Genomic DNA, 27,289 nt, shown 5'->3' with positions numbered 1-27,289 from the left:
TTCCTAAGATGCATGTTTAAACTAAAAAATCCATTTCTAGAGCTAAGTATTACAGTTTCTAACCATTTTTAGTTAAAAACAGCCATGTGAAAATTCACAATTTTTTCTGAAAATAAAATAACTATAGAAGTTTTCCAGCTGCTGTTCTTGAACATTCAGTATTAAATACTGTTCTAACAAAGACGTAGTATTGAAAGGTCTTGGATTCTGTTACCATCTTTACTATAAAGAACCAATAAGTGACACTGAGCAAGTTGTTGACCTTGTCTGTAGGTTAATCCTCTAACCTGCAAAGATTGAATCAATTCCAGCTCCGGCTTTTTTAATGTCTGTCCCTAGCCATTAATTTATCTCCTGGTCTGACCAATGTCCTTTAGCTCTAGGAACGTTTTGGTTTCCCTTTTCTATATTTCTTGAGGGTTCTAGGACTCCTTTTGTAACACAGACCAGGGAGCCTGTCACCAGGGAACCAGCAAACAGGGACTGCCAAGAGGGGAAGCAGTTTACTGGCAGTTCGCTGACCAGTTCATGAGTACTAGCATAGCCTATTACCACACAATCACTCTTGGGCATACAGCTGCCCCGGCATCACTGAGACCTCCACCCAGACAGAGCCTGTGGCTCCAGAATGCAGGGGCTGTCTGGCATGGCTGTTGGCAACTGCGTATGGGGGCACCCCCACTTATGGGGTATGTCTCTTAGTGGACTGTCTGGAGGGCTGAGTGTGGGAACTTGAGGGGGAGATACATCAGCTACACACCACCAGGGCCCATGAAGATTACATTGACAGCTATGACCAGGCCCTACTCCAGGAAAAAGAAGAAGCAGAGAAGAAGAAGGTGGAGGAGAAGGTGACCACGAAGAAGACTGGCCACAATGACCCTCCCAGAGCTACCTGGAAGACAGTAGTCTTCAGATCCAGAGCATGCAGAGCTAGGGTTACTCCTCCCCTGATGCTGCATAACAGGTACACTCCCTTCATCATGCATGAGGAGACTCTGACAGACACCAGAGGAGGATGGAGGGGCACAGAAGGACCTATCTGACATCCAGACCCCTCGGCCTAAGAGGTCTGCTGCCTTCCTGGAACCCACATCCGGGATATTGCAGAGAGGATCCCCAGGCTTGTCCATCCCTCTGACTACTACCCCATGCTCCTCATCCATATGAGCATGAATGACGCGGCCAGGAGTAATCCGTACTACAGTGACTACAGGGCTCTGGGGGCTGGGCTCAAGGGACTAGGGACTCAAGCAGTTTTTTCCTCTGTGCTCCCTATTGCAGGCCATGGACCCAAGAGAGAAGGCTGTGTGGACGAAGTAAACAGACACCTCCAACTGTGGTGCTACCATGAGGGCTTCAGTTTCTTCAACCACAGCACACACTTCAGGGAGAGATGACTCCTGGGATGAGATGGCATCCACCTCATGTGGAGAGGTAAGTCCCTCTTCTCAGCCATCCTGGCTGATCTACTAGACAGGGCTTTAAACTGACTTTGCTGGGGGACAGAAATTCCAAGTGGAGCATGCCTCAGGACCGGCACACAGGAAAGCTCCCACATGGAGGACACTAAGATAACCATTTTTGAAAATGCTAATGGAACAGCTCTCCCACAGCATCACAGGAAATCGAGGGTGTCAGCTGGGGGTCTCATCTGGCTGTACACCAAGGCCAGGAGCATGGGAAACAAGCAGGAGGAGCTAGCCCTCCTGTTCTCTAGTGGGCAATTTGACCTGGTAGGGATCATGGAGACCTGGTGGGACTCCTTGCATGATTGGAGAATACACCCTGCACAGAAGAGACAGCAGGGAGAAATGGCGGAGAGGTAGCTCTCTATAAGAGGGAGCAGTACACCTCTCTGGAGGCTGACATTGACTCCAAACATAAGCAGCTTGAAACCTTCTGGGTCAAGCTTTTGGGCAGAGCGGGGGCAAGGTGAGAGAGACCTAACTGTGGGCATTAACTACAGGCCACTGAACCAAGGGGAAGAGCTAGATCTGGAGTTCTCTTGAGAACTGACAGAGGCCATGTGTGGAAGGGACTTGGTTGTCATGGGCGACTTTAATTACCCAGACATAGATTGGCAGGAATACTCAGCTAGGTCAGATTGGTCATGTAGATTCTTAACTGTAATCAAAGAGCTCTTTCTGACCCAAGAAGTGCAACGACCAACCAGAGGTATTGCTCTCCTAGACTTGGTCTTGGCCAAAGGAGATGATCTGGTGTGTGGCTTGAACATTGAGGGTAGTCTGGGCAACAGTGATCATGAGCTCATCAGGTTCACTGTCCACCACAAGGCTGACAAATCAATTAGCAGGATTGAAGTCCTGGACTTCAAAAATGCTGCCTTCAACAGGCTCAGGGCATTAGTAGGGGAGGCAATGCAGGACCAGGGATGGAAGGTGAATGGGGTGCACGAAGAGTAGTCATTCTTCAAGGACACAATCCTCAAAGCACAAAAAACAACTGTTCTCATTAAGAGAAAAGATAGCAGAAGCACTGGCAAGCCCTCCTGGCTTAATAGGGACATTGCTGTCCTCTTGGCTTACACAGTGTGGAAGCTCAAGGAGGACTATACAACAGTGATCTAAACTTGTAGGCAAATGATTAGGAAAGCTAAGGCAGCGACTGAGTTTAAGTTAGCCAAGGGAGTCAAGGACAATAGGAAGTCCTTCTTTAGGTATGTAGGGAGCAGAAGGAAAACAAATGGAAGTGTGGGGCCCCTTCTTAACACCTCAAGACAGTTGGTAAAGGACACTCAGGAAAAAAAACTGAACTCCTGAATTCCCACTTTGCTTCGGTATTCCCAAGGGGAAAGACAAGCGAGATAAGGATCACAGAGGGCATGGTGGGAATGATATCCTTCCTATGCTGGATGCTGAGGTAGTGCAAAACCAACCAGAAAAGCTAGACATTTATAAGTCAGCAGGACCAAATGGACTTCACCCGAGAGTGCTGATGGAACCGGCTGAGGTCATTGCAAAACCCCTGGCAAAACTCTTTCAGAAATCATGGCACACAGAGGAGATCCCTGAGGATTGGAAGAGGGCCAATATTGTAACCGTCTTCAAGAAGGGGAAGAAGGAGGATCTGGGCAACTATAGGCCATTCAGCCTAAATTCCATCCTTGGGAAAATCCTGAAAAAACTCATTAAAGAATCTATTTGCAATACTCTCGTTGAGGGTAAGATTCTAAACAATAGCCAGCATGGTTTCATCATTGTAGGTCTTGTCTTACTAATCTCATCTCCTTCTATCAACAGGTCTCTCACCACCTGGAAATCGGAGAGAAGGTCGACATTATATACCTAGACTTCCAAAAGGCTTTTGATCTAGTATCCCACAATATCCTTGTGAAAAAATTGGAAAATTGTGGGCCTAACTGCTCACCAGTTCAGTGCATGGAAAACTGGATGCATGGTAGGACGCAGAGAGTTCTCATGAATGGATCTGTCATCCTGGTGAGAAGTGGCCAGTGGTGCCCCACAGGGGACCGGTGCTTTTCAACATATTTATCAACGATTTGGATGTGGGGGTGAAAAACTCGCTGGCCAAGTTTGTGGATGACACAAAATTATGGGGGAGCATGGTCATGCCAGAAGACAGTTTGCAGATACAGATGGACCTGGACAGAGGAAGTTCAACACTCAGAAGTGTAAGGTGCTTCATCTGGGGGCAAACAATCCCCAACATACTTATAGGCTTGGTGGCAACAATTTGACTTGCACCATGGATGTACGGGACCTAGCGGTAGTGATCAACCATTGCATGAACATGAGCCAACATTGCAATGCTGTGGCCAGCAGGGCAAACAACACACTGGCATAAATTAAACGTTGCATCTCATGCAAAGCTAAGGAAGTGATACTCCCACTGTACTCTGCACTGGTGAGACCACGGCTGGGGTACTGCATCCAGTTCTGGGCACCGCACTTCAACAAAGACATGGAAAAACTTGAGAGGGTCCAGAGAAGAGCCACCTGTATGATCAGGGACTTGCAAGACAAGTGATACGAGGAGAGGCTGAAGGACTTGGGCATCTTCAGCCTACGGAAGAGAAGGCTGAGAGGGGATTTGGTAGTGGCTTAATACTACATCAGGGGAGTACATCAAGAACTCAGTGAACAGCTGTTCACCAAGGCATCCCTAGGGAAGACCAGGAGCAATGGATACAAACTCCTTGAAGGCCGCTTCAGGCTCAATTTCAGGAAAAACTCCTTTACAGTCAGAGTGTCCAGACTGTGGAATAAACTCCCGCCAGTGGTGGTGCAGTCACCTCCCCTGGAAATCTTCAAAAGGAGATTGGACAGTCACCTCTCTGGAGTCACTTGACCCCAGTTGTCTTTTCCTGCCTAGTGTAGGGGGACTGGACCCCATGATCTACAAAGTCCCTTCCAGCCCCTAACACTCTATGAATCTATGAATCTATCTATAAGTATGTTTTCTTAGAGCATAACTAACCCATTTCCATTTCTATCTTGAAAGGTAGGCTCAACAGGTTTCTCCTGTGTTCATTAATATAGCTCGTTGATTGGTTTCTGTTCAAAACATTTAAGTCTTAAGTCTCATTTAGGGATGTGATTAAAAAGACCAGATTTTTTTCTTCATTTGCTCATGCATTGTTCTCCTTATTTCTATCCTATATAACAACACATCAGTTTGCTCACACATAGAACACATATTTTTAGCTGGATGTGGAAAGATTGGTAATTTAAGAGATAAAACATATATATTCCATTTTCTGTGACTTTATAACTCTGAAACTGTATTTACCCCATTTTTGAGAGCCAGTTATTGATTATTTCAGGTGTGAGGAACACTTACTTTGCCCTTTCCAATGTCCTCTGGAAAATAACTTGTTAAATAACAATTTTGATTCCTTCAGCAACTCTAGCATAAACTCTAAACAAAATCAGACAGGTACAAATATTTCCATAATTGAAGATGCTGAAGAAAGAAAATTAAGTTAGGAAAAAAAATCCCCTCTCTCCACCTTCTATACAAGTCCATATTCTATTCTGCGTGAAATTAGCATCCAATTGTTTTCTGGAATATTGTTCTGCTGAAGGCCATTTCTGCATGGGCTTCTGCATCTATTCTGTAATGAATGTTAGAAGATGTAGAAATAAGCCCAAAAGGCCACCTTGTATATTATAAACACACTTCCCCCTCATATGGCCCATCAGTCCATCCGTTTGTCTGTCCATCCTTTCTTCTGTCCATCCATCCATCTATCCATCCGTCTGTCCATATATCCATCCATCCATCTGTCAATCCATCTGTCTGTCAGTCTGTCTGTCCCCCCATTTATCTGTTTGTCTGTTCGATCATCCATTTGTCTTTCTGTCCATTCTTCTGTCCGTCCATCTATCTGTTCATCCATCCTTCCATCTTTCTGTCCATTCATCCATCTGTAAGTGTCCGTCTGTCTGTATATCTGTCCATCTGTCCATCCATTTGTCTATCCATCCTTCCTTCCATCCATCCATCTGTCCATCTGTTCATCCATCTTTCTATCTGTCCATCTGTCCATTCATCCTCTTGTCTATCCATCTGTCCGCCCATCCATCCAACTGTCTACCCATCCCTCTATCTGTCCATCTATTGCTTCATCTGTCTATCTGTCCATACATCTGAAAGTGTCCATTCATCCAATTGTGTCTGTCCATCTGTCCAAAACCATTTGTCCATCTGTATCAATTTGTCCATCCATGTCTATCTCTTCAACCATCCAGCTGTCTATCCATCTGTCTGTCACTCCATCCTTTCATCTGTCTGTCCTTACATCCAGCCATCTGTCACTCTGTCTATCAGTCCATCTATCTGTCTCTCTGTCCATCTGTCTGTCCACCTGTCTGTCTATCCATCCAGCTGTCCGTGCATCCATGCATCCACCTGTTTCCTTCTATACATCCTTCTGTCTGTCTATCCATTCATCGGTCCGTCTATCCATTGCGGTCCGTCCATCCATCCATCCATTGATCTGCCTGTCCTTTCATCTGTCTATCCATCCATCCATCTGTCCATCCAACCATATATCCACCCATCTATCTGTCTATCTAACTGTCTCACCATCTGTCCATCTGTACATCTCTGTCCATCCATCTGTCTCTCCATCAGTCTTTCCATCAGTCCATCCATCTGCCAATCCATCTGTCCGTCTCTCCATCCATCTGTCCATCCATCCGTTTTTACATCCATCCATCCATCTGTCCATCTGTTGGTCTGTTTAACCATTTTTCTGTCCATCTATCTGTCCATCTGTCCTTCCATTAGACAGAACAAAGGAAGGATGGAAAGACAATCTGCCTCTCTGTCTGTCTGTCCAACTGTCTCTCTGCCCATCCATCTGTCTGTCCATCTGTTCACCTGTCCATTTATCTGTCTGCCGGCTAATCCATCTGTCCATCCATGTGTCTATTTATCTTTCCATTTCTCTGTCTGTCTTTCTGTCCATCCATTTGTCCATCTGCCTATCTGTCCATCCATCCATCTGTCTGTCCCTGCATCTGTCTGCCTGTCTGTATGTCCATCTGTCTGTCCATCCATCCATCCATCTGTCTGCCTGTCTGTGTATCCATCTGTCTATCCATCTGTCCATCCATAATTCCATCTATTTGTGTATCTGTCCATCTTTCTTTCTATCCATCTGTCTGTCCATCTGTCCTTCAGCCTCTCCATCTGTCTGTCTGACTGGCCATCTGTACATTTGTCTGTCCACCCATCTGTCCATCTATATGTTCCCCTGTCCATCTGTCTATCCATTCATCTGTTCATCTTTCCACCTGTCTAGCTGTGTGTCCATCTTACTATCTGTCCATCCATCTGCCTGTCCATCTGTCCATCCATCTTTCCATCCATCTGTTTTTCCATCTATCCGTCCTTCCATCCATCCATCTGTCTGTCACTCCGTCTGTCTGTCCATGCATCTGTGATTCAACCTGTCTGTCCATCTATTCATCTATCTGTCCATCCCTCTGTCTGTTTGACCTTTCATCCATCCATCTCTCTGTCACTCCATCCATCCATTTGTTTGCCTGTCCATCTGTCCATCCATCCATCTTTCCACCTGTCCTTGCATCTGTCTATTCATCTGTTCATCTGTCCTTCAGTCTGTTTGTCCATCCATCCAGCCATCTGTCCCTCTGCCCATCTGTCTGTCCATCCAACTATCTATCCATCCATCTGTTTGTCTGTCCCTCTCTGTGTGTTTGTCCATCTGCCAGTCTGACCATCCCTCTGTCTGGACAGATGGTTATAGATGGACAGATGGACAGATTTGTCCCTCCTGCCATCTCCATGCTCCCAAGCCTGGTTCAATGCCTGGGTTGTGCCTCCAGAAGTGTGAAAGTGCTCTCATCCCAGCCCTGCCACTGCACTTGGGCTCCTTTCTGGCAGCACTGCCTGTGGTCTGCGTGTCAGTGCCAAGTGGGTGCAGAGTTGCATGGAGCCCAGGGCCAGTGGCACCCAGGCCTGGCCCTTGCACAGGGGGACAAGAGCTGGAGCTGCCTCTCGCAAAAGGGAACTCTCCATGTTCCAAAGAGCAGGTGCTGAGGCCCAGCATAGAGCCTTCCAGCCCACAGGGAAGGGCCTTGGCCTCAAGATTCAGGGCTTCACACTCATCTTGGGCCAGAGACAGGTCTTAGACCCAGGTCTCCTACATCCTAAGTGCAGACCTCTGCTATCAAGGCCAGCACTTAGAAAAGGCATTAGGAAAAGCACATTAATACATGTGTAGATGTGCACCATTTTCCCAGCATGAGGCAGCATCAGAGAGAGCTCCTGCCTGTGCTGGAACCACAAAGTAGTGCAGGCTGCCAGGCAAGGCCCACCACAGCTTCCAGACCAACCCTCTCAGTGAGGCTTTCCCCAGCACCCTCACCTACGGCAGCATGTAGTCACCCAACCAGGCTTTGACCGCAGCCACAACCTCCAGATCACCATTAGGGAATATCACTTTCATGTTGCATCATTGCAGCTGCTCAGCTCCAAGGCCGAGTGCTTGCTGGGCTAGGGGAGGATGGGGAGCATTAGTGGGTGTCATTAACTGACTCACTGCTACCATCTTTCCGTCCATTGATCTTTCCGTCCATCTGTTCATGAATTAATTTATTAAATTAAGAGCAAGACTTTATAAAGGGGGATAAAGCAAAATGCCGCATTTATTGATTACATGAATTAGACATAGAGGTTCAGACATACCACTTACACAGACACTCACAATTATCCTACACATTATTACACTCAGACATACACAAATACAAAACAACTATTTTATTTAGATATTATAGTTACCAGCAGCAGTTGTTTAATAGGAGTACTGGGTGGCCAGCCTAGGCCTATTGAGAGAAGATGCAGATAGCAGGCTGGAGTGGGGTGAACAGGCGTGTTTGTGCTCTGAAAAAGCAGTAGCTGAGAGAGACTTACCCAACCCGGTATATTCCAGAGGGGTTTTTTTTTATAGGGATTGGCATCCTTTGTTTAGCACTTTGGGATTTTTCCATACCCAATTTTTGTTTTTGCAGTTGTTTTTTTTATCCATTTTTTGCTTATCTCAGCCTGAGGTCAGTTTGATTGTAAAAGTTGGTATTTTAGCCTTGGAGTGTCCTTGCTGCCCATCTGGCAGGATGTGTGCATTTGTTTTTTGGGGGTTTTTTTTGGTTATCTCCTCTGTGTCTTAGGCCTCAAGGGTATTTTAGCTATTTATTAATTAGTTTACTGAATGGTAACTAACACATTTGGTGCCTTCTTGCTTACAAACACAGTTAATTTTGTTTTTCCTGTTTCTATGCCATTTTCTCACCATTCACCCTTTCATATACACTCATACATAAAGGGCATGCAAAGTTTATTTACTCCTGTCAAGCAAAATAATACAAAATAGAGTTTTTAAGCTACTTACATGACAAGACTAACATGGTTACAGTTTACTACTGTTACACTTTATGTGACCATCAGCTACATTAGTTTAGTTCGTGCTACATATCTCCCCCTTTGACCCTTGAAATAATAGTGAAGAATGGGTTACATTTTATATTTGTTGAAAAGTCAGGTACTTAATTTTTGATTGAAGGGTCTGGAGTTTTGGATATAACAATTTTATTTAACATCACATATAACACATTGTAAAGAACATTATTTTAAACAATATAAGCAATACAGTTACAGGATGTAACAGAACATTCAAGATTGCTATTCTAGATGGGGCCTAGCCTGTGAAAATATTATATTAATGGTGTATTATCATTTGTATTTTCATGCTGTAGTAGTAAGATAGCTAATTTGTGATTTTTTTTTTTCTTTTTGGTAACCAATAGTTTAAGATAGTTTAATTGATTTCTAAAGAAAAATGGAAATTAATTAAATTATTCCATTTCCAGGGATGATTTTCTTTAAGATGCTTGCACAATTTAAAATGTTTAAAAGAAAAGTAATAAAAATACAACAATATGCTAATAAGTTTTAACAAACCAACCCCCCACCCCACAATAAGCAATAAGCAAAGCTAAGTTCAAATATCATGATGGACAAATATATTAAAACTAGAAAAACACAACAACAAATACAAATTAACACTTGGGTTTTTTTATTGATGTTTAACAGACAGTTTTTTTAGTCCATTGGTGTCATTGGCATCCTGTGGCTTTTAAATAAATGTAATACATTAAATTTCATTCACTACTGAATAACTTTAACTAAAATACATGTACTTATTTAGATTTTTTTCTTAATTGTATTTTATATACCACTGTACTAAGATGGTTAATGATACACAGTAGTTTAATTTACTTGAATTTAAAGTATATTGTTGTTTCTGGTTTTTTTACCTGGTTATCAATACATAATTTGATTATAAATTTCTTATAAAATGGGTTGCCAGTTTTTTAAAATAAAATAATGGGTTAATGCATTTTGTACATACATGTTGGTATGTTAGTGTTATAAATAGAATTTAAATACAAATGTGATTTTCTTTATAGTCTTACAACATTTTATCAAGTTGTTTACTAAATACACATATATTACTTTTTTTTAATGCCATTTTGCTAAACAAGTAAACTTTATAACTGTATTACTTTCATATGAATTGTTGTTTTTTGTTTTAATGATTAGAACAACTTTCCAGTTCACCTGGATGGAAGCGTTGTGGTCTGGGATCCACAGACAGATTAAATTTTTTGAGAGAGAGTATTAGTAATGATTTTTATTACATATTTATGATATTTATATACATTTAAACTTTTGACAACTTAAAATAAACTAATTAATTAAACAAACAAAAACAACACAACAGGAAAAACAACACAAAAGAGACAGACAAAACAATTTTGCTGTGATGATAAAACCACAGCTTAGGTGAAGAAAACACTGTTGATGGTAATGAGTCCTTATAGTCTTTTAGTTTCCTTTGCTACTATATTAAATTTTACACTATAGCTTCTGCGAAAAAGAGAGAGAAAAAACAAACAAACAAACATAGCCCTGCCAAGCAAAATTCCTTGCAGTTAAATATTATTTATATTTACACATTTATAAAGCTGACATGCAGTAAAAATGCACATATTATTACAATTTTGAGGTGTTTTTCTTATGTACACATATATATATATTAAGTGACAAGGATTATTTACATTTATTTTACTATTTTTAATAGTTTATTGCACTATTTTGGAAACTGGAATTGGGACCTTTACAAAACTATTGTTCCTATGAATATTAATTTTAAATTATACTAGCACCTTTGTGCCAAGGAAATAACCAAAATATTATATTAGCCAAATTTAATATTAAAAATTATTTTACCCTTCCTGCTATAGCTGCTTGAACTTCAGATTATTTTGCCATACCAGGAGCTATAACAATTGTTACTACATTTAAAGCTCTGAAGTTTATTGTCAGTTTTTAGGGTTTTTTGTTTGCCCTTAAAACACCAAAATAGGGGAACTATACATATTAAACATTTATACTATTACTTTCTAACATAAATTATCTACTATAAGGTATCATTTTATTCTAGCCTTTAATAAATACTTACACTGCCTTTATTGGGGAAAGTTTGATTCCTAATTTAAAACAGAAGCATATATTCTGCCACATTTAACTTTTTTTGACTGCACCTTGGGAAATGCCTTTATTTACTTGTTTTGACTAACCTTATTAATTACAGCAAGGCTCTTAATAGTTGTTACCAAGTTTTTATAAACAGCTTTTTTGCTTTAACAAGTTGTTAACACTTCCTTTTTTAAAAGATTTATACTATTTCTGAAGAGTGAAGGGAGGTTAAAAAAAAACATTTTTACCTTCTTTACCAATGAGATTGGAGATACTTACTTCTTGTAGTTTTTCTGCTTTGCAATACACACACAGAGCAAACATACAACACTGCTCATTCTTTGTTTTGCACAAATACCTCAACAATCTCTGCAATACAGCCCACTTCTTAGGCTTTACTTTTGTTACAAATATTCACAGTTTTTAGCACAGAACTTAGTCTTCTCTGCTACTGACTTTTTATTGGACCAGTGATAAAAGTTGTTGTACTTAACCTAAACAGACCGCAGCATGGCCTTAAGCACCCTGAGATCAGGACACAACTTTTCCTTAAAGCAACTATATTTTTTCCTGTTTTAAAGCAGTTATTTTTAAAATTACATTTTTACTCTTTCCTCCTACCTGCTTTAGCATTTAAACTTTGTTAATATTTTTATTTTTTCTTCTTTTTTTAAACACTTTCCACATCTTTTTCTATAACAGCTGCTTTACAGCCCGTCTTCCTACTTTCCTTTATCCTTTCTCATTGGCCTTTACTAAGGGTTTTTCTGTCGGGGTATGCTCCCCCTAGCCTTTTTTTTAATTAAAGGTAACCCACAAGGCAGTGGAAGCTAGGGTTTTAAGGCACCCTGTATTTGCCCCTGCCCATTCCCCAGGGTGGTTAATATATGGCAGAGCCTACCCTACTATAGGTAGCTCCACTACACTAACCATACCCAGGAGGGTGGCAGTTTCAGGTTATACCTGGGAACTAAACTTTTTACTTTTCTGCTATGGTCTTTTTTATGGGCACAGTTTCTTACTTTTGGGCTTTCTGGCCCTTCCTTGGGCCAGTTGAGATTGCAGACTCCTGTCTCTGGCAGCTCTAACAGTGGGGTTTTTTTTTTCTGTGCCCCTAATCTGGACTGCCAGATTCCTTGGTCTTCTAGGGCCCTGCAGACCCCTCTCAGATCTTTTTTTTTTTTTTCCTCTCTCACTTGGCTCTTCTTAGAGCCTTTGGGCTTATCTAGTTTTATTCTTTCCTAATTTAACCATTCTGGACTCTAAGTCACTGATTTTGCCTTACACATCTTTTAGACGGAGTCCCTGGCTTTCTATGCTCTTTTAAATTCTGGCTGGGCTCTGCTCTTTAGCACTTACTCTCAATTCCTCTCTGTGCTTTGTGAGTCTGTTTTTAAACCCCACTTAAAGAATCTCTCACTCTAGCAGGTCTCTGGGTCTAGCAATTCTCTCTCATAACTCTGATGGCAATACTTTCTTTAGCAGATCTCTCTTTAGCAGCTCTCTGGAATACCACTACTTCTTTTTAAGTCCTACCTAACTTCTAGCTTTTTTAAAATAGATCTTTACTATAACCCTTTCTAGGCTACACGCTTTACAATCTGTTCTTATTAGTGGCCTCTTCTTGCCTTGCTCTTTGTAAACTAATCCATCCAGCAAATCTTGGTCTCCATCTCTCTTACAGCTGCACAATTTGTACTGACCTTGCCTTCTATAAACCAAAAAACAGTCTGTTTCTCTCCCTCACAGACACACAGTCCAGCAAACTTTACTTTAGCGCCCTTTAAAAGATTGAGGGTAACGAATTACACACCACACACAATCCCTTTAGGAAAACTCTTCCTACCTTAAAAAGTAACCTTTAAACTATGACTTTACAGAGAAAAAACAAAACATGCCTTTGATAAGCTTACTCCTCTTTCCCTGCCCAGGGTTACTCAAAGTAATTCTGGGCACTAATCTCTGTTTACACAGTTGTACCCTGATGTTTCTTAAAACAAGCTGTTACGCTTCCATAACAATCTTTATTTTTTTCTAGGCCCTTTACTGTTTCTGGAGAGGTGGGGGGGGGGCAGGGGGAACCAAGTTTCCCTTCACTTCCAATCACACATTTTCTGCCGCTGCCTGTGTAGATGAGATGTCCAGTAACATAACTTGTCTCTTTCTGTACCCTCTGCTGCCTCTATTCTCTGGTGCACGTAGGAATCCAGAGTAACTGTCTCACAGTTTTTATCTGTCTTTGATCTCTCTGAAGCTGCACTGCCTGCATAACACTCTGCCTTGCCATAACTTGCACTTGTAACTTATACCTTACAAACTTCACAGTGAACACATACCTGCTCTTGTCCTTTTTCCCAGAAGACTGTAATTATTCTTGAGGACCCTAGAGTCAAAGGACCCTGTTCATTTACACAGCCTTTCAGAGAGATGACTTTCTCTGCTCTTTAGCTTTCTATTGCAAACACAACAGGAGGTTTTAACTTAATCTTAAGCAGACCACAGCATGTAACCATGTTCACTAATTTGCCTCACCCAGACAAACAAAGTCTCCTGGTCAGCAGTAACAAACAACATTTTTTGCACAACACTTACAATCCTAGTCACAATTACCATACAGCTATACCTTACTACAAGTCTCAACTAACCCCTCTAGAATAGATCATTTTGCATTAACCTTGTGTCCTGGTGGAGTCACCAATTGTTGACAATGGATTTGGACCTAGCACTTATACCTTTGTTCTGGGTGGGCACAACCCTTAGACTGACCGCAACACCTGCCAGTTGATAATAGGCAAATTTATTGATACACAGTAAGAACAAAAAAAAGGCAACAATACAAACAATTCTATATCTACTAATCCTAGGGCTATCAGAGTCAAGGTACGTCTGGTCAGTATGCAGGCTCCACTCTGAGGCTCTCTCTCTTAGGTATCAGCAGTCTGGAGGTGAGATGCCGAGGCCCACAGCCCCCTCCAGTGAGATGGGCTACTGGTATACCCTCAGTCCATGGTGGCCTTGAGGACCCTTCCCAGGGGACAGGGACGGAGGTGAGGACCCCTCTGAGGGAGCAAAATGGGGAGGGATGAGACAAAGGGAGGGACAAGAAAGAACAGCGAGGGATGGGAGGGACAAAAGAACCCTTTGTCCTGCTCTCAAGTTTTAAATCTCTGCTTTTGTATTTAGTTACCACCTATTATTTCTTAAAACCAATATACTAGTCCATAAAAACACTCCAAAAAGTCTGGTTTTTCAATATAGCCAAGTCTTAAGACAAAATTCAGTCTAAACCAATGGAACCCTCTACAGGCAGTCCACAACCCACAAAGTGGGATCCAAGTCAAACAAATTGTATACAAATCTACAGGCACTCCTCTATTTCTCTGATGTGGTTGGTCTAACCCAAGACCACTATATCTGGCACATCTACCATGGGGCATTGTGCACACCTTTAAATGGACAGACAGACAAACACATAAACAAGACCTACCATATAGTTAACATGCAATTAACCAATAACCACAACATAGAATCTTATTCACCTCCACACGCATTCTCCATCAAAAATATTACTTTGAATTACCAATTTATTAAATTAAGAGCAAGACCTTATAAAGGGGGAAAAGGTAAAATGCTGTGTTTATTGATGACATGAATTCGACATAGAAGTTCAGACACACCACTCATATAGACACACACAATCATCCTATACATTATTACACTCAGACATACACAAACACAAAACAACCATTCTATTCTGATATTATAGTTACAGTAGCAGTTTTTTAATAGAAGTACTGGGTGGCCAGCCTAGGCCTATTGAGAGAAGATGCAGATAGCAGGCTGGAGTGGGGTGAACAGACACATCTGTGCTCCAAAAAAGAAGCATTTGAGAGAGACTTACCTAACCTGGTATATTCCAGAGTTCTTTTTTTATAGGGATTAGCATCCTTTGTTTAGCCCTTTGGGGTTTTTCCATATCCAATTTCTGGTTTTGCAGTTGTTTCTTATCCATCTTCTGCTTATCTCAGCCTGAGGTCAATTTAGTCATAAAAGTTGGTATCTTAGCTTTGGAGTGTCCTTGCTGCCCATCTGGAAGGATGTGTCCATTCCTCCTCATTATTTCCTTTGTGCCTTAGGCCTCAAAGGGATTCTTCAGCCATCTATTAATTAGTTCACTGAGTAGTAACTAACACATCTGGTGACAAATTAAATCTTCTTTTCCTGTTTCTATACCATTCTCTCACCATTCACCCTTTCACATATACTCATACATAAAGGACATGCAGAGTTAATTCACTTATGTCAAGTAAAATAATAAAAAATGGAGTTTTTAAGTTACGTACAGGACAAGACTAACATGGTTACAGTTTACTACTATTACACTTTATGTTAACATCAGCTATATTAGTTCAGTTCATGCTACACTGCTGGGCTTAAGGGCATGGGGAATTGAGCAAAATGAGCAGCACTAACAGCCCCTTCCTGTGTCATTAAGTGCTCCTGTCCATGCTATGTGAATGTGAAGGCTCAAGAGCCTGAGACACATCTTGGGGCAGGTCTCTCTCCCCCACCCTTCGCTTCATAGGGGCATCTGCTCTTCAGTCCTTCCCTGCCCCTGCAAGTCCTGTATGGGATACTTCCTCCTGCCTGTTGCACCCCTGGACTAGGGCAGGGCTCCAGATCTATAACAGCCAGAACCAGAGGGATTAATAAGCAATAAATATGTGATTCTTGGAGGTATTTGATATTTTGCCTAAACAGGTAATATTAGTTCATATAAAGTTTGTAAGTTTGTAAACTGCAAATGTAACTTGTCTGTCATAAGTTTAACCAAAATGATAAATTAACTGTTCGTGGAACTGACTGGGCCCAACAGGCAAAGCTGTAGCTGTGAGATTAACTAACCTAATGGTTTCTGCTCAGGGTCCAGCTTTAGCGATAAAAACTGGATCCAACTGCCTGGCACACCCAACACATTCCAGGAATAATGGCCCAAGAAAGCATATTCAAATGAAACCTAAAAGGGGTTAGAGTTTAGGCGGAGCAATGTCAATTTCAAACCTAAAAGGTGCTGCATCATAATTTGCTTATTGGGTAAACCCGAGTTTGGGTAGTAACCTTTTGTTATAATTTTTAACACCTTTCAATCTCATAGAGTAACAGCTATAGGGTAACATTGTGAGTGGCTCTGAGGCCAACAGACTAACACAAGACTAGGTATAAAAAGCACGTGTGTCACAGGCCAGCTGGGCACTGTGAGTATATCAATTTAGTTGCAGGCTGACTGAGTACTGCAACTTTATTAGCCACTGGGCTTTTTGGTTTGGGATTGAGGAGGTGATGTTGGGAAGGAAAGCAATGATAAGTTTTACTTATTAAAAAAAAGGAATTTTACTTATAACAACAAAAGATATATTTTGCACATATGACAGTTAGTAAAAAGGCTAAGCTAATAAACAGACAACATAACAATACAAGTTAAAATTGACAGTGATAATAAAAACAGATAGAGAAATCAACCAAAAGTTCCCACTTGGTTAGTAACTTATCAATAGTCCCTCAGTCAGATGCATGTCAAGAGTATTCAGCGCAGTCAGGCATCCCCGATCCACACTTTCAAAGGGTTGTACTGGGGGGAGGTCCCTCTGTCAGGATCTGATCTTCACTCACACAGGGAGTAAGAGAGATCCAGGGTAATGGGACAGCAATGACCCTTCTGTTCTGTCCTTCCTGAGGGTTACTTAGTGTGCGTGTTCTTTTATATCCTGTTTATGCTAATTTTTTGGTTATATAGCCATTCATAATGTTACTCTATAGCTGTTATCCTATGGGGTTAAAAGGTGTTAGAAATCATTACAATAAGTTACTGTCCAAGCTTGGGTTTACCCAATAAGCAAATCGCACCACACCACCTTGTGGTGGTTAATCTAAGATTAACATGTCCCCGCCTAAGTTTATTTTACTGACTCTAAGCAGAAAACAAATTATTAAATCAGCTAAGTCTGTGGTTATATTCTTTAGTTCTGCTTTTTAAAAGTCATGCTGTTTCAAGATTAGTATACAAAGCTATATATAATTTTTTCAGGTTATACTCCAGACAGACAGAAAACAGTTTCATAAGCTCTATTTCAGATATCTTCAAAAAGCATTTTCTTTTGTTATAACTGCTTATTAACCCTTCTGGTTCTGGCTATCACACACGTGCATCAGATAACCAGCAGGAAGGAGGGAACAAAATGGTCATATCTGTTCCACGCCCGGACCCCAGACTCCTGGTGTGAGTGAGGATCAGATCCTGATCAAGGGCCCTTCCCCGGTAACCCTCTGACAGCGTCGATCGGGGACGCCTGACTTCGCTGGAATCACTTACGTGTACCTGGCACTGAGGGACTATCGATAAGTTTCAACCCATGTCTGTCTATCTGTTGTTTTGAACAGCCCAGTGGCTAATACCCTCACAGTGCTCAGTTGGCCTGTGACAGAATTGATCTATCTATCTGTTGTTATTATCTGTTATTATTATTATTTACTATTAGCTCTTTAATACTGTATTATCTGCTTATCGCATTTATCTTTCTGTTACCTGTTGTGTGTGTGTAAGCTATAATAAATTTGCCTTTGCTTCACTTCCAACTTTGCCTACTTGATCCGAAACTGAATCAAACAGCCCAGTTGGCCTGTGATAAAATTGATACACTCACAGTGTCCAGCCTGGCCTGTGACACAGGTCCCTGAGCAGAAGTGGTCTCTTTTGGGCACTTCCATGAACTCAGCCAAGCCCCCTGGAAAATCACCCCCACATGTGCCCAAAAGAAGGGACTTCCACTGCTGGGTGCATCCTTGCTTGCATCGGCAGGACAATGCCATGAAAGCCCCATGATCTAGGAGCTGTGGGCTGGCAGGGGAAGCATATGTCGCATCCCACTCAGGCTGCACTCACCCTTTCCACCAGCACCAACTGTGTGCAGCCTACCATGGCCCTGTTGGCTCTGGCTGCCTCCTCCCAAAAGACAGAGGTGAGCCCCTCCAGCCACTGGTGCTTCACCTCTGCTGGTACATCATCCTGCAGCCAGTAGTATGCCTGGGTTTTCTGCAAGAACCAGTGAAGTGAGAGCCTCTGACAGCTGGGCCTGGCTGCACATTAGACAGGGCGAAACCCTCTGCAGGGCATATGCAACAGTCCCAAGTCCTGGAGGGAGACTTGGGCTCTCTTTCCCCAGCCAGTCCTGCTTTTGCCCTTGCCTGCCATGCTCCTGGAGCAGCCTCCTACTGCCTCTTCGAAAACTCTGCACGGTGCTTAGTAGCTAGGGAGGCACCAGCAGCCTTGAAGCCTGGCTACAAGCTTTAGCTGCAACATTTCCTGCTGGAAAAGATAAACCCTCCAGGAGTCAGGTCAGAAGAGACAGGGTGGGCTGGTTAGGAAGATGTGGGAAGGGGACATGAGGGAAGCACCCAGAAAGCCAGGCCCCAGTCCAAAGAGCAGCCAGCTGGTGAAGTTCATGGCCTCAGCCTGCACTCAACAGAGCAGGGTGAGTCCCACTCCCCACAGGGTTTAGTCTGTGCTTTGCCAGGCACATGGGGAGTTGAGTTCTCCCCTTTCAGAAGCTAAAAAGGCCCCCAGCAGGCAAAAGGCTCTCGGGATGTGATGTTGCCGGGGCCCATGGAGGTGGACTCAGCCTCATTATAAGTTCATTGCCCCAGCTGTCTGCATGGCAGCACTCAGCATGGTGGAAGGGAACAGCCTCCAGGCTCTCCCAAACTGCATGGCCTGCAGGATGTGCATACTGCCACTCTGCACAGGGAGGTGCAGCTGCTTGCAGATGTTATGCCTCTCTTGGATAAGCTGCACCTTCCAGGGGCATGAAGGAAGAGCTGTCACAGAGCAGCCCAGCCATACACAGTTGCACCCCCAAGGAAAGGGGGCAGTCTTCCCAATGGCGGGAAATGGCAAGCACCCAGCAGGGCCTGTTCAAGGCAGGGGCTCTGCCAGGCCAGGCTCCCCTCCCTGGGGCTGCAGTGTCCTGGCAAGGAAATGAGACCCCAGGGGTTGGGAGTGAGGGGCACCAGCAGGGCTGGGGGGATAAGGGGCTGCAGATCAGGTATGAAGGGCACCAGCATGGATGGGGGGCAGGGGCTGCAGGTCAGAAGTAAGGGGCACTGGCCAGGCTAGGGGGCCAGGTGCTGTGGGTTGGGAGTAAGTGGCACCAGCAGGGCTGGGGGGGGCAAGGGTTGTGCATTGGGAGTGGGGTACTGGCAGGGCTAGGGAGGCAGGGGGCTGTGGGTCAGGAGTGAGGAGTACTGGCAGGCCTGGGGAGGCAGGTACTATGGGTCAGGAGTGAGGGGCACCAGCAGGGCTTGGGGGGGGCTGAGGTCTGAAGGTCAGGAGTGAGGGGCACCAACAGGGGTGAGGGGGCTGTGGATTGGGAGTGAAGGGTACTGGGGAGACAAGGGGGTGTGGGTCTGGAGTGTGGGGCACTGGCAGTGCACCCCCCCCCAATCAGCTCCCTCCAGACTCAGGGATTCCCAGTGTAAGTCTGCGTGTACCTATGCTGCAGGGAGCCAGGGACTGTTGGGGCATCCAGGAGGGAAGCTTTCCCTGCCTCACAACCAAGCAGAGACCATCTGAACTGAGCAAACCCAGTGCTCCCATTCCAACAGGGACCTGTGGTATCTTCAGGGAGATGGAGATGCTGTCATCCCTTCCCACAGTGAGGCAATAGCCCCAGTTAACACTGCCCAGTGAGTGTTCATTGCTGGCATCCTGCAAACCCCTGGCCAGTGCCCAGCAGCCTTTTACCAAGGCCTGGACTGCTGCATAGTCTGTGAAGAGGTCACAGCTGATTCCACATGACTGGCATAATGAAGTCTGACTGCTGCATCATGCTGCTTTGCTAATAAATGAGCCACTTGACTCCATCTAAACAGCATCTGCTCTGCCCTTCCTCCCCCTTTCTGATCCTTTGACCCCACATGTGAGGAGGAGTCAAAGAAGCACCAGGAAGTAGAAAACAAGGCTGCCTGTAGTACCCCGTGCTCATTTCCATCACGATCTCCCAGAAGCAGCAGACCTATCACAGCTGCTGGGAGTAGGCTATCTAGAGAGCTCAGGCTGCTTCCCTTCTCTGGGAAACTGCTGTGGCCTGGCTTTGCTTTCAGGCTGGCACTTGGCTATGCTAAAGAACAAGCCTCATTCAGGAGCATCTGGACTCCCAGGGTGAAGGCAGCCTGAGACCCAACTGTTCCTAGGTGTAGTGAGGCTGTAACCTAACCAGTGCTGTGCTCCCAGGGACCCCTCTACCCTGTGGCCAGGGTCCATCTGTACATATCCATCCAACTGTTGCAGATTATTTGACACCTAGCTCCAGTGGCTTCTGGCCTGAGCCACTGCAGGCATGGTCTGTGTATTCACTTCCTCTTCCTGCTGCCCCTAAAGTCTCTGGGACTTGCAAGCCAGGATCACAGCAGCAGGACTCTGAAGGGTTGCTCATCACTTCCTCTTTCTATTTCCAGGTGCCTCTGGGATTTGTAGTCAAAGCCAGCTGTAACTTTCAGTAAGTTTTAAACCAGTTTATGTGTAACTTCTGTCCCTAGCCCTGGAAAGCTGAAGGAAATATGGCACTGCCTCCAAAAATGACTGAATGCCAGCAAACCAAATGCTCATTTCTCTCACTGTGTACTACTTTACTCTGTATAAAATTTGTAACATGCCCCTAAGCAATACAGGCTCATGGAAAGAGAAGCTAGCAAAACTAGTTAGCCCAGGTAACTTGGGTATATACTCTCCTTCTCCAATTAAAGGGGATTGTTAGCTGGCAGGTGTGCTGTGGGATGGGAACTGCAGACCACTCAGTTTCCCTCTGTCCCTATGGAACCAGGCCAGGACAGTCAGGGGACTTAACTATATACACATTTATTTACATTAACTTATCACAAGGGAAAGGAACATGGATATAAACCCTGCAGTACAATGTGTATGTATATATGTTTATAAGGTATCTAAACCAGTAACATAAACAATACCATCCGGGTAAATGGCATAAAACCTTATACCAGTGCTCCAGATACAGGTAAATCACAGGTAAGTATCTGATTTGAAACAGTTAAACCCCAAAGATAAACATAATCCTGAGGGGAAACCCCAATGCCCTTGGGCTTTTCCCAAGCTCTACAAAGAAGCTGATAACTTTAGGGGGGCCCTCCTAGTGAGACCTTCCCTTTCAGGAGCCCTTAACTAACCAGGGGGAACTCCCATCCCTTGTGGGAATCCTCTTTTCCCTGCAACTCATGGCTCCCAGGCCTGGAGGGTGGTCCTCATCCTCTACACCAGGCTGCTCTCTCACCTGCAGTGGGCTTCAGGGTTGGGTTGCTGTCCCCTGGAACAGAGCTCCACTATGCAGAGCTTCTGGGGCCTCTGGCTTGGCCCTGTCAGCTGGCTCAGTAGCCCGATCATTGTCTGGCTCTCTGGACTCAGCCTTTTGCTATGGGTTGGAGGCCTGGGCTGCCTCATGCAGCACCAGGCTCAGTCCACTCCCAGACCCTCCGAAGCGGTCCAAAGGTCCATGCACCGTCCTGTGCACTGTGCCTCTGGCTACACACCAGAGGTTGCAGACCTGAGCTGCCTCATGCAGCTCCCAGGGTCTGGATGCCATATGCTGTGCTGCACACTAAAAGCCTAGCCGCTGGAGCCATCCACCATTCCCCACTGATGGAAGTCTTCAGGGGCACTTCTGGGCTACTGCTTCTCCCTGCTGAGCAGCTCTCCACAGCTCTTCTAAGCCCCACTCTTCTCTCTTCTCACTCCTGGATGTGCTTCCCTCATGCTGGGCATGTAGCTCCTTTTATATGCTCCAGGGCTCTACCCCTGAAGTCTTCCAGACCTGAGTGTTGCAGTCTTCAATCCGGGGGGGGGGAGAAATGACTCTTCTCCCCCTCCCCTCAGGAAAGGGGTGTGACTGAACTCTTCTTGCTGCCTCCTGAATGGAGGATGAGCTCCACCAATCAAAACAGCAAGATTTAAAGCCTGGGACTCAACCCAAACTCCAAAAGGCAAGACTGCTACACTAGGTATGTCATGAACACTCACATTCATGCCATAGGGTGGTTCTAGTAATTAATTACCTACTAATTCATGTGTTATTTTGCAGGTTACTGACTTGTAGCAGATCTTGGAATTCCCCTCTTTAACCACTCTCTGAACCACTATGGAGAAGGAGCTGTTAACATACATAGGACATTTAGTTTCTGATGAATTGTGGTTGGTGAATAAAGTGTTGTTTTGTCAGCTGACTTGTGTATTACTTTAACTGTGGCTTCCAATGCTATCTATTTTTGGGACATATGGGTATCAAATCATTGGAACATGTAGGTGGTTTCCCCTGTTTTTATACTTCAACAAAATCTTTTTGCAATACTGTGACTTTGTCTCCTGTTACAGTGGGGCAGGCTACAGCAATAATCTCAATGAACAGATTAAATGCAAAAACACACATATCTTAAAGAGACTGTGGTCAGGTCATCTGAATGTAAACTATATTTTTTTAACAAACCACAGAAATAACCATACTAATAAAAATTAAAATAAACAAAACTGAACTACTAATTTAACAAACTAAAGAAACCAAAGCACACAAAGCAAGTGCTGACACAATAATGGAAAATGGATAAACTAATGTGTACTTAATGAAAAAGCTGTAATTCAGAAAGAGAAAGCATCTGTGAGCTGAATGCCAAAGACATCCTCTCAGAACAGGCACAGGAAACATGTCCTGCATGGACTTTTCTGGGGTCCTTGGGCTTCCAGTTTCCATAACAGTGTTTGCATCCTGGAAACATCCATCAACAGTTTCCATCTTCTTTCCCTTCAGTTGTAAGACCCCCCTCCCATAGAATGTGAGTCATGTGAGGCAAGAAGCTTGGTATACCGAGCACTGGCAAGAATCTTATGCAGCTCCCGCAACTGAAGCACAGAGTTGAGACATTTCCTTTGTCAGTCTTTTACAGGTTTTTCTCATGTTGCATAAGAATCACAATCTAGTTAGTGCATTGGGAAAAGTGTTTGGAGTGGCAGAGCAGGGTGAGGTTTATAGTGTATAATTGCTCTGGAGAACTCTGTATGCCAGGGATACCTACCAAATGAGGAGGTAAATCATGTCACCCAGCTTTCAGCCAGAAGTGCTGAAGAACTGGTAGACAAAAAAAAGAGAATTGTGGAATTGCTGCCAGAAGACTTTTTGTACTCTTTGATCCATAGCATGCAGTTCTGCTACAACCACACTGTAAAACTGTCATCTCATGAGGCAAGCTGCCCCTGACAGATTTACTTACAGGGAAGTTGAACAGATCTTCCACACCTATGCCCAGACTTGCTGAGGATGAATGGGGTGGATAAAAGTCCAGACAGTCTTTCAATCATCAATGTAAACATGACTTTAAGTTCCTAAATCGCTTCTGAAGATAGGATCTAGTCATTTATATTACTCAAGCAAAACTGAGCCAAACCCACTGCAAGGCCTAAATAGTTTTAAAGATCTGGACACACCTCAGTATGGTGTTTGCATGCTTTCTCCCCTCTTTCGACATGATTTAGATGTCTGTACCCTAAATTACTGTCTAGGGTAAAGCAAACTGGTCAAAATGACTCTTAATATCCCCTTGAGCACATGAGGTAGATGCACAAAATGTGAAGAAATGCCATGTGACTTAACACAGTGATGAAACTCAGTTTATTAAAATTTACAAGTAGATTATCTGGATGCTCTATGAACTTCGACTCAAGCATATAAATGGTTTTTACCATCATTAGTTTATTTTGCTGATGCAAAAAAAAAATCTCAAACAACACCACATGTCTTTGATATTGCTGAGATTTCTAAAAGAGGTAAATTTTGTCTTCAATTCTGTTATGAATATTTAGCACAGTCCTAAGAATAACACCACTTGCATACATCACAGGAGTATTGTGAGGCTTAATTAATGTTTGTAAATCACTTCGAGACACTGGGATTAGAGGTGTTACAGAGAAGTAAAATGTTATTGCCAAAACTTAAAAGGCCAGATCCTCAGCTGGTATTAATTACCATGGGTCCACTGAAATCAATTTAGGTATCCAATTTACACCAACTAAGCATCTGCCTCATAAAATCAAATGGGTTTGCAAAAATACAGGTACTATTAGCTTTGCAAAGAACTCTTCAGGAGAAAAAAAAACAATTTTATTAGCATAGAACCATTGCTAGCCGTCTTCTGAGTTTTACCATCATCTGAACCCACAGATTTACTTTACATTTTATACATGGACTCAAAGATTATTTTTAATATAGTTTAGAAAATACCTGGAAAGCCTTGAAAAGTGAAATGCTCTATTTATATTGAGAGAGAGAGATCTGTAGACCTTTCTAGGTTTCTTATTTCACATCCATCAGATCTCACAGTAATAATCATCATCATAGAAAATATATTTGATTAAAAACAAGGGAACAGACTTTCTGGCATAAAGTGGCATAGTTTTTTGGATTATAAAGAATCAGGTACTCTATTGATGTTTGCCAGACCAGTTGGACTGCTAAAGTGAAGATATTTTCTATTCTTTGTCTAGGAACAATTTTCAGTGCTCCATAAAGAGTGCAAAATCACGTTCCAAATTCCTCAGTTCTATGACTCATGCTTGCAGGTGCAAACGGTTACCACGGTGACACACATTCACTGCATACAAGTCTCAAAATCATGTGCGATTCCTTACCGCATCTTGTGACAATCTGCTGTACCAGAAGCCAGAATTCCTTTTACAAGGGCTCAAGATAATTAACCCACAAGGCATTCATTGTGTTAGTTTGAGCTGGGAATGAAGTGCCAGGATCATTTCAACTCCCTGACTGTGCCTCTAATGAGTGATGAGAGAGGAAGTCAGAAACTGTCAGGGATGGCTATTAAGCCTGTGTTCTGAGGCCAAAAACTGCATTTAAAAAAATAGTACAAGAGGCAACAGAGATTCTGTAGTAAACTTTTCAAGATTCTTTCTGCATTGATAATTGTTTTAACATCTAACAAATGGTTATCAAACATTTGTAACATGCATGAGTACATAACCATGTATACCTTTCTGGAGAAAAACCCTCTTTTCTTTAAAATAACCAATTGAGTGAGGTTAAGAGTAAGAGTAATCAAGGCTAAAAACACTGACAACTGGGGAAAAAAAGCAAAGCCCCCTCAGCCTCCATCACCTACTTCTCAAACTACTCTGAAGGCATGGTCATGCTTTCCTCAGGCAAAATGCCTCATGACCAAACTGTAATCAACCCTATTGTTAAACACTGTAGTTGCTAACAGTAATTCACAGCAGCCCCAATAAGTTTTCCTAGCACTGCAGCTTTCAGCACATCCTGTCCTTTCCACAGCAAGAAAGTATAAAATTACTAACACTATTACTAATAAATAAGCCTAGATGGACAGAATCTAACATCACTTAGCACTTAAAAATAAATATGACTAGTTAAATCATTTATATAAGACATTCCTTTGAGGGTGTCCAAGTTCTTTGTTGAAATATGATTTAAGTTTTTCAGCATACTTATGAGATGGTTAAGTATCATTATCATTTTATACATGGGAAGATGTACAGAAAGATTAAGTGTCTTGCCTATAGTCAGACAGCAAATTATTTGCATTACAAGGCATACATATATTCAGGAATTTTTAATTCCAGGCCCTCCTCCTTTTCCCTAGCTAATGACACTTTACAGACTATATGGTTCCTGAAATGCCTCATTTTTTCTTCTCTATGTCGCTTATGAAAACATTATATAGGTTTTTCATTACGGTAGTTTTCCTGAGTTCAAAGCATTTTCAATATAATTAAGAGGTTTTCTTATAATGAAGGTGATTATAAGAAAATGAACTGTAGCCAGGAGCCACCGGACAGAAATTTTATGTCATTCACAGAGCAGAAGAGGCATACAGCAAAAGTGTGATCATAAAGGCAATTAATTAGTAGGGGTGTGCGAAATGTTAATGAGTGTTCTGTTTCAAAGCTGTTTCGGCATGTTTTGAGCTCAAAACAGCAACATCAAAATGAAACAAAAGGCCTTGAAACAACTTTGAAACTAAAAGAGGGAACTTGAAATGTTTCAAAAGTTTTGAAATGTTTCAAGTTTTGAAGCAGCCTGGTGGCAGAAGGCAGGGGACAGCCAGGGCTGTGCTCCATCTCCTGCTGCTGGGCTAGCTCCATGGGGCTGGCAGAGCTACTTGGAGCACAGCCCAGTGGCAGGAGGTGGGAGAGAACTAGGGCTGCACTCTGAGCAGCTCCGCCAGACCCACACAGCTCAGTCCCGTGGTGAGAGGTGGGGGAGAGCCACTGGCCAGGGCTGGGCCCTGAACAGCTCTGCCACTGGCTCTCCCACCACTGAGCTCCATGGGGCTGGTGCACCTGCTCAGAGAGCTGCATTTTGAGTAGCTCCATCAGCCCCATGGAGCTCAATCTGCCCTCCCAGCACTGCTGGAGTCCTCCCGGGGGTGCAGGTCCCCAGATCTGCAAGCAGAATGACAGGAGACTGCTGCTGCTGCCCGGGGCCAACAGCTATACCCAGCACTGGTCCCAGGTGGCAGCAGCAGCCTCCTGTCATCCTGAGCACATATCTGGGGGCCTGCACCCCCAGGAGGAGTCCAGCACAGCCCTCCCAGAGGTGTGGGCCCCCAGTTCTGCACACAGGATGACAGATCTGCTGCTGCTGCCTGAGGGTGGTCTTCCTGGTGCTGGGCATGGGCTGTCCCAGGCAGCAGCAGCAGCCTTCTGTGATCCTGACCACAGATCCAGGGGCCTGCAACCCTGGAGGAGTCTGGCACAGTCCCACAGCCTTCCTGGGGGTGCAGGCCCCCAGATCTGTGCTCGGGATGACAGGAGGCTGCCACTGCCAGCAAGTCACACGAGTTTTGCGTGTCAGCATCTTGAGGTGCAGTTTCCCAGAAGCCCCTGCATCTATCTCCTTGTACCTATCTCCTCTGAAGGGGCTATGATCCCTGCACTTTTCATTCAAATCAGGCAAGAAATGACAATTATAGGCATTTTTATGATTCCCCATTATAGCCTATTGGTGAAATGTCAAAACACGTCGAAACAGCAAAACAGTTGTGACGAAACCAAATGGAACAGTGCTTCAAAATGAAATGAAACAATGAAACAAAACACCGTCCCTTCAAAATGGCAAAACAGAAGTCAAAACGAAATGGTGCTGTTTCATGCAGC

The 27,289-nt window shown here is 43.5% G+C and overlaps 1 protein-coding gene across 1 annotated transcript in view; it reads right to left on the bottom strand.

The window, feature by feature from the left end:
• Nucleotides 1-27,289, bottom strand: part of LOC102560872 (pulmonary surfactant-associated protein D) — a 220,315-nt gene that overhangs the window by 176,169 nt on the left and 16,857 nt on the right. The window lies entirely within an intron of this gene.

This window comes from Alligator mississippiensis, chromosome 6, assembly GCF_030867095.1.
Source record: "Alligator mississippiensis isolate rAllMis1 chromosome 6, rAllMis1, whole genome shotgun sequence".
Taxonomy (NCBI): domain Eukaryota; kingdom Metazoa; phylum Chordata; order Crocodylia; family Alligatoridae; genus Alligator; species Alligator mississippiensis.
This window is presented reverse-complemented; position numbering and strand designations above follow the sequence as displayed.